We start from the raw sequence: 11,220 nt of genomic DNA on the forward strand, positions 1-11,220 counted from the left end.
GGCTGAGGTTTGGATTGAGGCTGCGGGCATGATGTCTCCTGGGGGAAATGGCGGGAGTTCTCTTCTGGGCCTTGGTTTTGGTTATTTTCCACACAAGGCAGAGAAACTGTCTGACTGGGAGGAGGGAGGGCACGGGGCGCTCCGCAGGGTGGGGCCGGGGCCGGGGCCGGGGGGCCAGGCGGCGTGACCGCCCCGCAGCAGGAAGGCATGGCTGGGTTTGGGGTGATAAATTAAAAGAAGAACAGTCAGCGTGACCAGGGCTTCTCTCCACCCCGTTCAGCTGCATCCTGTTGTGGTTTCTCCCAATGACACAAAGAAACACACAAGCAGAGAGGAGCGGCCAGCCCGTGCAGCCCCCGGGGAACCGGACACACGGGGAGGCATGCGTGTCCTCGGCGCTCAGTTCAGCCCTGGGGAGGCCCGTCCTCCCCAAGGTGATGGGCGTGTTTATCGCGATCACAAGAGAAGTGGCCGTTTACTTTTTTACTTTTCGGGAGCCAGCAAAGTTGATTCCAAAGTACATAAGGAAAGTGAACGAGCAAAGAGTGAACAAAGAAGTAAACATTTCGAAGAATTTAAAATGGCCTTACACACCTGAGGAGGCACTCAATACTGCTTCTACGAAGAGAGACGTGAACTAGAACGTAGTTTAAAGTCTGATTGCTCACCCATCTGATTGGGAATGTCTTCTGTTGGGGAGGCCATGGATCAGCAGGTGTCGCCCTAAGTGTGAGAGAGCAGAGCGGGCAGCCTCTAGGGGGCGTACTTTGGAATCCTATATAATAAAAGGCTAATATGCAAATTGTCCCCTCGACCAGGAGTTCGACCGGGAGTTCGACCAGGGAGCGGGGCCGGCCCGCCAACCACCCAAGGCCCCTCCCCCCGGCCAGCCCAGCCTGATCTAGTTAACTAATAAAGAAACCTTTCACGCACCTGTTGACTTAGCAATTCCACGTGTAAGAATCTCTTGAAATTCAGAACACTGCACAGTATTTATTGTGGTATTATTTGTAAGAGCAAAAGTCTATAAACAATTCAAATATACATCAACGGGGACTTATATAAAATAGAACACAGAGCAGTTGTTTAAAAAAAATAAAGGAAAAGAGGAACTCGCTAAAAATAAGACTTAAACCAAAGGTTGGGTAGAGAGACAGACAAAAGATACGCGTGGAAGACTATCGCTTGTGTAAGAAAGTAGGAACCAGGAGAATGTTTGCTTATTTCTGCCAAAAACTAAAAGCCTTGGAGGTTAAGTCAAAAATTAGTACATTTTGCTCTGGCCGGTTTGGCTCAGTGGACAGAGCCTCGGCCCGTGGACTGAAGGGTCCTGGGTTTGATTCTAGTCAAGAGCACAAAGCAACTAATCGTGTGGCAACCAATCGATGTGTTTCTCTCTCTGTCTCTCCCCCTCCCTTCCACTCTCTCTAAAAATCAAAGGAAAAATATCCTCGCGTGAGGATTAACCACCACTACAAAATTAGCACATTTTTCTTAACTGTTAAGGGTTATACAAATTATTATTTTTCTTAAACGGGGCAAAACGGGGCCTGGGGACATAGACGCAGGTGACCCTCCTCTAGAGAGACTGAACAAGGTTAATGTCTTACAAATGTAAAAGCTAACATGCCAATGTGATGGAGGGGCAAGTAAACGCAATGTTCCCGTTGGAACATACGTTCCAGATGAGTGGCAGCCCCTGAGGGACCCTGGCCTCCTCCGTCCACCCCGCACCGTGCGCTCCCGGGAAAGTCTGCTCTTCATCTGTCCGACTCTGGGACATCCGTTCGCCTCCCCCCAGTGCACTTCCAGCCCCGCTGCGCTGTGTCTGTTCAGAGTGCGCTCTCTCTCTCCCTCCCTCTCTCTCCCTCCCTCCCCCTCTATCCCTGTTTCTTACATAGCAAGCAGTGGTATTTTGGATTCATGGAGGAGTAACTCTTTAAGGATGGCTTTGCACAGATGAAATTTCAGTAGGTCGGATTTAGCAATAAACTGGACAGACCTGACTCACTAACAATAGCATCGACCAGTCCCAGCAGGTGTGGCTCAGTGGTTGAGCGTTGACCTATGAACCAGGAGGTCAGGTTTGATTCCCGGTCAGGGCACATGCCTGGGTTGCGGCTCCATCCCCAGTGAGGGGCATGCAGGAGGCAGCCGATTCATGGTTCTCTCTCATAGTTGGTGATTCTATTTCTCTCCTCTCCCTTCCTCTCTGAAATCAATAAAAATATTTTTAAAAAACAGCACGGAGTCTCTGACGTTCCTCTCTCATTTCACTTCTCCATAAAACCCACTACCAGGCCTCAGCTTGGAAACCACTTTTCTAAAGTTTTTATTTATTGATTTTGGAGAGAGAAAGGGCGGGGGAGAGAGGGAAAGAGGAACATCAGTGTGTTCCACTCATTTACGCCGTCACTGGTTGATTCTTGCATGTGCCCTGACCAGGGCGAGAACCCTGAGTCTTGGTGTATCCGGATGAAGCTTGGCTGAGCCACCTGGCCAGGCCTGGGAGTGACACGTGGGTTTCAACCTTTGCTCAGACTAGTTACGAGCTCACCTTCGTGGGACCCGTTCCCACCATGTCGGCAGCACCGATCTTTCCAAGTTGCTGGGAATGCCCGCTCAGAGGCGTGCACACCTGTAGCAGGTCTTTGCCGAAGGTGCCCTCGGTGGAAATAACACCTCTAGGCCCACGGAAAAGCGCAGGGGAAAGGCTGGAAGGAAACGTATGAAAACCTGGATGGTTGTCATGCCGTGGGATGGCAAGATCACGGGGCTTTTTGTCTCGGTGATTCAGACGCTCCTGGACGCGTCCGTCTTGTAAAAGGACGGTTCAGTACTTTCACCATCAGAAAACAATGGTCCGCTCTCCTCCCGGACCCCGCCTGTTTCTCCACAACAACTCACAATGGGGTCACACTAACCAGAGGAAGCTGTGTCCATTCATTCCGTTCACCACCAGGAGAATGAACGTGAAGACAGACCAGCCTGAAAAAACCCGCAAACCGACGTGGATAAGAAGGAAAACTGCGGACGCGCTCTTATCACAACGCTGACGCCGGACGTCAGCACCTGGGGAGCAGGTGGCAAGTCCCTTCAAGAGCTGGCCAAGAGGAGCCGCCTGGGGACGGGGCGGTCCCAGGGCACCCTGCCCTGCGTGACCCCACGGGGCCGAGTGTCCGCTCTCAGGGGCCCGCTCTCCGGGGAGGCCCCTCCTCAGCGGCCCTGCGGGAGGGTTGCGTGTGCGAGGGGCACGGATGACACCCCGCCAGGGCAAGGGGGGGCTGGCAACACCCGGAGGTGAAGGGAGCCACCCGAGATTGGAGCCCAGAGGGAAGGAAGTGGAGGGCGTGGCTGCCGGCAGACCTGCAGCCAGGCCACCTGCTGTCGCTGCAGGGGCTGTGGTCAGGGTGGCAGAGGAGGGGGGGACAGGGGAGGCGTTTCTGACCGCGGGCATTTCACAACCGGGGATACAGGAAGCGGGGTTACAGGGCACGGCGGGGGGGGTGGCGGGCTGCAGGGGTGTGTGCACCCGACCTCCGGTCTTGTTGCCAAGACAGGTGCCCAGGAAGCCAAGCTGGTGACAGGCGTTTCCTGAGGCTTCGCCCACAGCGTGCTGCCCGCTCCGAGTCACGCACACAGCCGTGCGTGCGGGGAAGCCGGGGGGAGCCTTCGTCCCGCACGCAGAGCAGGGACCGCAGGCCCCCTGACGGGCTGTTGCTACCGGGAGGACTTGGAACAGCGAGCAGACGGCAGGCCCTCTCCCTTCCTCTCTGCAATCAGTAAGATGTTTAGAGAAGAAACACACCTGAGAGTTTGCTCTGCTTCACTGCCCCGTGTCCTGCCCTCTCCCTGGCTCCCTCCACGCCCTCACTTAGCTGAGAAGAGGAGCGGGCAATGCCCCGGTTCGCAGGGGGGAGCCGAGGCCGGGGCGGGTGCCCAGAGAGGGGAAATGGCCAGTCGGGTCAGTGGCGAGGGATGAGGGCGTGAGTAGGTGGCAGAGAGGTCGGCTGCTGGTGTGTCAGGAGCCGGGTGGACGGGGTGCACCCGCTGGGCCTGCTCTGCTGGAGGCCTGCCCGGGAGGCCTTCAGTCCCCACCCGGCGGTGGGGGGGGGTTTGGGGGGGCCAGGGCAGGGGGGCTCAGCACTTCCTCTTCAGGACTAAGGCCAACCCCGAGCCCCGCCAGCAAGGCTGCCGGCTGCTCACACAGGCTGTCCTCCTGGCCCCCGGTTCACTGTATGTGGTACAAGGGGTGTCAGTTCACCCCAGGATTAATGGTCTTCCATTTCTTTTCTTTTTTTTTTTTTAATATATTTTATTGATTTTTTACAGAGAGGAAGGGAGAGGGATAGAGAGCTAGAAACATCGATGAGAGAGAAACATCGATCAGCTGCCTCCTGCACACCTCCCACTGGGGATGTGCCCGCAACCAAGGTACATGCCCTTGACCGGAATCGAACCCGGGACCCTTCAGTCCGCAGGCCGACGCTCTATCCACTGAGCCACACCGGTTTCGGCTTCCATTTCTTTTTTAAAACTTGGGCCAACAGCCTGAACTGGGCAGGCTCCGGGCTGGCGCCAGCTGCTGCATCTGTTCCAAGTAGCCGGCAGCGTCTCTCGGACGCGCTAACATGGGCCTCGTGGTGTCAGCGTGTCGTTGGGCCACAGACAGGGCCGCCCGCCTTCCTCTGCCCTTGCAGACGGTGCCTCCCGGGAAACGCTGTCCTAGGAATCCTGGGGGCCAGCAGTGATCAGTGCTGGGGTGGGGGGGTCCCGTCTGGAGAGCAGGACGGTCCCTGTGTGGGTGCTTCAGGCGAGGTCACCAGCCAGCAGGGTGCAGCGAGGTGGGAGCCCCCGCCCTGGGCCATGTGCCCGCCCACACCCGTCCTCATGTCCACGTGGGCCCCCCTCCCCTTGTGGGCATGGGCGGGCGAGTCCGGGCAGTGAGAAGCCCCGGTCCTGCCTTGTCACCTGTGTTTCTGGGCTGGGTGGACGTGTGAGCAAGATCACAGGCTGCCCCCCAACTGCCCGGGGGGAGCAGAAGGTGACAGTCCCGAAGGAGTATGGGAAGCGGAGACAGGCAGAGCAGACACGTGTCCTGCCACGTGTGAAGGTGTCTTTAAACCTCCTTCACCAGGAAGCTCCGTCCAGGAGCCCTCGGGTGCTGAGAGAGGAACGTGTCTCCCCTTCCCTCCGTGGGTGTCCTTGTTGGTAAACATTGCCCACGGCGGGCCCTCGCAGCCCCAGTGCTCAGTGACGTTTGCTGAACACACAGCTGGTGCTGGGGGCCGAGCCAGTGTCGGAGGGGTGCTGTCGCCGGCGGCCTCGGGGCCCGGCCCGGGCTGGCTCGTCCTGAGGTCACACAGAAACCACGGCGGCGCCTGGCAGTTCTTCGCCCTCCTTCTCAGGCTCATTCATTCTGAGGCTCCAAAGCCCCGACTGTGGCCTGGGCTGGCCCACGCCCCACGCTCTGCCGCGGCCCTGCCCCGAGTTGGCTTTCCGGCAGATGTCATCTTTGAGAACCATTCCAGCGGAGGGTTTGCCCAGAGGAGGCACTGGGGTTTTCACGGTGAGCAGGTGGAACCGGCTGCGGGGGAGGGGGTCCCCGCGTGAAAATGCCGCGGGACCTGCTGGCAGCCACAGGCATGACGCCATCTGCCCACGTAAATGAAAGGTGACGTCACAGATATTCCCTCGCCGGCCCAGCGCGTCCTGAAGCCGCAGAGGAGTCATCGCCACGGACACGCAGCCGTGCATGTGTCATCACTGCACATGCCTCCTCACCCCCTTCACCGGGGCTTTCCTCTCGGAAGGTGTCAGCTGTGGAATCAGAGCGTTTCCTTAGGCGTCTGCTTTGGAAAGGAGGTGGAGCGTGTGCTCACAGGGACACAGCTGGCTCATGAGTGACAGCGAGGGCAGGAACGCAGGGCGGGTCCCGGGCACATGCGGAGCGTGCTCCGCCCGGGCCAGCGCTTGCCCCAGGGCCCAGGGCAGCGGATGAATGAAATGTCCGGGAGGGACAGTCACAGCAGCCATTCAGAGGGGGCGGCCGTCCCTGCCTGGCACAGGCGATCCACACATACTTGTTGAGATTCCTCAGAGCAGATCCGTGCTGAGGGAGCCATCGGCGTTTGAACCGAATGAGGCGGAGCATCTGAGGGCTGCGTCCTGGAGTCAGCGCCCGGCAGCCCAGGGAAAGGGTTCCCGGGGTGCTGAGTGGGGGAGGGGACGAGCTCTGGCCGTGAAATCTGCCAACGTAGCCGTACTCCCCATCCTGTAGTGTAATCTCACATCAACAGACCACTGTTGGGAGTTTGCCTGTGTCTAGCCTGGGGGGCCCCTGTAAAAGGTCAGGAGGTGGCCCAGGAAAAGGCACCTGAAATGGAAGAGACCAGCGGGGAGGAGAGGCCTGAAGACACTCCTGGTGGAGGGGAGGCCCGTGTGGGGAGCTGCGCCTGATCTTGCTGGGCCTGCTTAGGAGCAGATGAAGCCAACGGGTGGGTCAAAACCGGATTTCGGAGGCCGGGGAGGGAAGCCAGGCCACAGGGTGTGGGTTTATTCGGGCAGCCAGGAGGCAGTCACGTGGTCACCCAGTCCACAGGCGTTCACAGGATGTCCACTGGTTTCAGGCCAGTGGCAGGTGCTGAGCTGCGAAGATGAACTTGACGCAAAGAACCCAAAGCCCAGGAAAGGGAGATCTAAACCCGCGAGTGCAATGGAATGGTGACGATGATGACGATAGCTTACACTTACGAAGCATCGTGTGCAAGGGTGTGCATCCTCAGAACCAGAACAGAAGACAAAGGCAAAGTCGTTTCAACGATGCATAAAGGGAAATAATTTGAGATCCATGGGGATCAAGCCACCCAGTCAATAGCCTTCAAAGAAACAACAGTCGTGACCTATATGCTTAGGACCAAATGAGCCCTTTTATCATGTGAGTGGGGACGTTTCATTCCGTGTCTGGGGCATCGTGAGGGACCACGGCTCACCCGCTGGCAGCCCATTTAGGAGAACTGCCATTCCAGGGCCACGGGCGTCCGCAGTAGCCACCTGGGGACCGCTGACAGAGGCACGAGCTCGTCCGTCTGCAGCCGTAGGGACAGCAGAGGAGTCCGAGTCGGCCAGTCCATCACCAGGCACCAGCGCCAGGGGGCAGGGGACACTGAAAACGTAACCCACGGCTCCGGGGACAAGCAGTCGTGTTCCAAGAGCCAAGGCCAGCCAGGACCCTGGTGTCGCTGGGCCTGGCCCTAACCTCGGACTCACTGTTGGCCAACAGTCCGACCTCAGGCAGGGAAGTTGCACACCCACTCGGAGCCCATTTCTTCATCCCCAGAGTGGTCTGGCTCGTCTTTCCTTCACGGGTGTCGTAAGAAGTACATGAGACGTGTGGAAGGAGCCTAGAAGTGTGTTCTTAATGCACGCACACACACACACACACACACACGCACACGCACACACACACGAGGGGAGAGGAAGCTTGCAGGTGATGGATGTGTCCATGGCATTGTTGTGGTGATGGTGTTATGGGTGTGTACTTATCTCCAAACTCGTGTACATTAAACGTGTAAGGCTTTTGGTATAGCATACCTCAATACAGCGGTTAAAAACAAACAAAATAACCTGGAACAACGCCGTGACAGAGGAGACTTTCAGTAATTAAGTCTCATTCTTCCCCCATAAGCAGTTTCTTTGCCTTTAAGAACATGGCTCAGATGCACAGGAAACTCACTCCTTGTTGGATGGAACAGTTGTTGTCCAGCTGGGCCACTATCGCCGGGTGCACGAGCTGCTCCCTGCTGGAGGGAGGGAGGGGGGGCGGCCTGAGACGGCTCACCTAGTGGGTGCCCTGGCTCTCTCCAGTTTGCACGAAGCTGCACTAAGTAAAGCCCTGGTGTCCGATTCCGAGCTGATGACCCTGGACTTTGCCCACTTTGGGTCTCAATCAAGAATGACAACGCACATAGTCGATGCTCCTCTCGGGAAGGTGCTCCGGGAACACAGAAGAGAGAGATTTATATCGGAGGGGGCGAGGATCTGTGACTTACAGGAGGGGGCTGTGGAGGAGGTACCAGTAGAGGAGGGACACTGAATTACTTACCCGCTTGTTCACTCAGTAAACTGACTGCACATCCACCACGTTGCGGCTCTGAAGATAAGCAGTGACTAGAACAAAGCCTCCCTTCTCCCCATCCCAGCAGAGCCGATGTAACGGAACCAGAGAAAGCCCGGCAGCACGGTGAGCTCTGGGAGAACACAGGCCTGGTGGTGCGTGGGGAGGGGGCTCCCTAAGAATGGGGCGTGGGGGAGGCCGCGGGGCGGTGTCATCTAAGCTGAGATCTGAGTGGCAGTGTGGGAAGCTCAGGAGACATCGTATCAGGCAGACGGAGCAGCTGCAGAAAGTCCAAGGGGACTGAACTTGGTATTGGGAGTTGGCGAAGGCAACTACTGAGCCTGCGGTGCAGCGGCCCGAAGAGGTGCAGAGGAGATGGAGCGGGAGGCAGTGCCCACCCTGTGCCAGGCCCGGCCTCTCAGGCACAGTGAACTTGGAGACCTTCGAGGAGTTCCATGTGGCAGAGGGAGGGGCTGCGTCGTCAGCTGGTGAGCGGTGAGTCTTAGACTGAGAACCCGAAGCATAGTTACTCTCACTGCCACGCAAAGAACCCCACGAAGCCGCGACTGCAGTCTCTGAGAGATCCTTCCACGTTGCTGCATCGAGAGAGGTTCCAATACCACGTCTTGTGGGTTTAATATACTTTCATTGATTTCAGAGAGGAAGGGAGAGGGAGAGATAGAAACATCAATGATAAGAATCACTGATTGGCTGCCTCCTGCACACCCCACGCTGGGACCAAGCCAGCAACCCAGGCTGGTGCCCTGACCAGGAACCGAACTGTGACCTTCTGGTTCGTAGGCCGATGTTCAACCACTGAGCCACGCCAGCGAGGCTTATTTGTGTTTCTTGTTCTTGAACCAAAGTCCTCGATATGCACATCCCATGAGAGGTCAGCGTTCACCTCACGTGTGTCCGCACTCAGGTTAACGTGACAGTTATTCTTGCAACATCTGAAGATGTCACGATGGTAATGTCTGTTAGATGGGACGTTAGACTGATTCAGCTGTGTTTTGTAGGCGGGGGGGGGGGGTCACCTTCTTAGGAGGTAAGAGGCATCACGTAATGTCAGGTTGGTAACCAACGTGATTCTTATTTGGGAGATTTTTTTAAAATATACTTTATTGATTTTTTACAGAGAGGAAGAGAGAGGGATAGAGAGTTAGAAACATCAATGAGAGAGAGACATCGATCAGCTGCCTCCTGCACGCTCCCTACTGGGGATGTGCTCGCAACCCAGGTACATGCCCTTGACTGGAATCGAACCTGGGACCCTTCAGTCCGCAGGCCGACGCTCTATCCACTGAGCCACACCGGTTAGGGCTTATTTGGGAGATTTTTGTCTCAGTCCACAAGGTGAACGCAGCCCGTTGCCTGCCTTATATCCACGATCTCCCCTTCATGCTTATCCACAGAACCTCAGATCGGATCATCCGTGAGCCCAACCACAAACACTTGCCTTCTCGATGACCCGTGACACGTCAGGCCAACTCGATGCAGACTGAAGTCCCTGGGGAGGGTGTTCTTTCTGAAGAAACAGGCAAAGCCTGGGTGGGAGAAAGCCCTTTGCCCTGTCCCCTTTTCTCCTCGTATTTCCAGGTATTTGGTGACGCTGTCAGTGTTGCTGGGAGTCTTCAAATTTCTGCAAATATGTTGCAAAACCACTATGTTGGTTTTGGATCACTGTCTTATGAGGTCTATGGCTAAATCTTTGTGTTTGCACCGACCTGTAGTTAAACTGTAGACATAATCTACAGCTAAGCTGAGTTTGGGGAAAGGAGCTCTCAGAGTTCATCCCACTGAAAGCAACACTCTATTTGTATCTTGTCGCTCCTTTTCAGGACCCAGAAAAATCTAGTCAGTAAGTATTTCTTAACATTCACTGCACATATAGTATCTATAAGGACAAAGATAATCCTTTTATGTGCTTTGAGGGATAGAGAGGATGAAATCAAGGTTCTTCGCAGGGAGTTGACAATTTCATGAAATGACAGTTGTGTTGACAAATATATGTAAAACCAGGGTGAACCTGATGAGGTGGCCATGGCTCGTTGCCCCAGGAAAGCCCCTAAGCGGCCATGAGTGAATGCAGATACAAGGACTGCGTACCAAATGCAGGCAAAGCACAAGTTTCGAGTCTGGGAACCTGGACCATAGGGCTCGGAGAGTAGCAACATTGTTGCCTACGTGGTTTCTAGATGAGAAAGAGCCTGGAGTTATAAAATAGTCCTGTACTCCTTCAGCCTGGGGCCTTCTCCCTCGATGTTAGCCAAGGCCACGGGCTCGGGTCCCCAGCCCTCTGAAGGGAGGGCCCCAGGGACACAGTGGGAGCCCTGCCCACCGGCCTGCATCCTTATCTGGTTGACTCGCTCGGTGCGGTGTACGTGCTGCGTCAGGGTTTGAACAGGCGGTGCGGCGTGGCCGGTGCGGATGCACGAGTGCCAGGAGGGCACTCCAGGGAGACTGGAGAGGCCTGAGGAGGAGGAGACCGTCCTGGTCCGAGGCTTCAGGAAGGAGGCGGCATTGGAGCTAGACCCTGAGAGACGGATGGCCTTTTGCAGGGTGAGGATGGGAGTTAGGGCATGGAGAACATGGGACAATGTGAGTGATCGCTCCGGGAGGGGAGCAGAGCTGCGGACTGGGAATGAGAGCGTGCAGGTGGCTGAAGAACAGGCGGTGTCTGGGGAGGCAGTGAAAGATGGGGCGGGAGAGGAAGGCCAGGCCAGGCTCAGAGGATCGGCATTCAATATACTGGTGAAGGGAGCCGGAGGAGTGGGGAGGGGAGGGGGGAGTTCCTTGAGCAACTAGTAAAGCGTGTGAATAAATACGTTTGGCAACTTCATCACCCATGAAACGTTGGTGGCATAACTGGGAGATCCCTTGACTGTCCAGGCACGAACTGAGGCCACGTGTGGTTGAAGGCTAGGACTCAAAGAGTTCTATTATTCCTGGAGGGAGGGTGATGCCCGACGGAGGAGGAAACCACAGGAACGTGAGATTCTGAATTTGCACCCGTGGGAGAACAGCAGGAGTGTGAACACACAGAGGGAAGGCAGGAAGAGGGTTGAGGGGCATGGGGACCTTCGGATGCAAATGTGCTACAG

The sequence above is a fragment of the Plecotus auritus genome (genome assembly GCF_963455305.1).
Source record: "Plecotus auritus genome assembly, chromosome: 4".
Lineage (NCBI taxonomy): Eukaryota > Metazoa > Chordata > Mammalia > Chiroptera > Vespertilionidae > Plecotus > Plecotus auritus.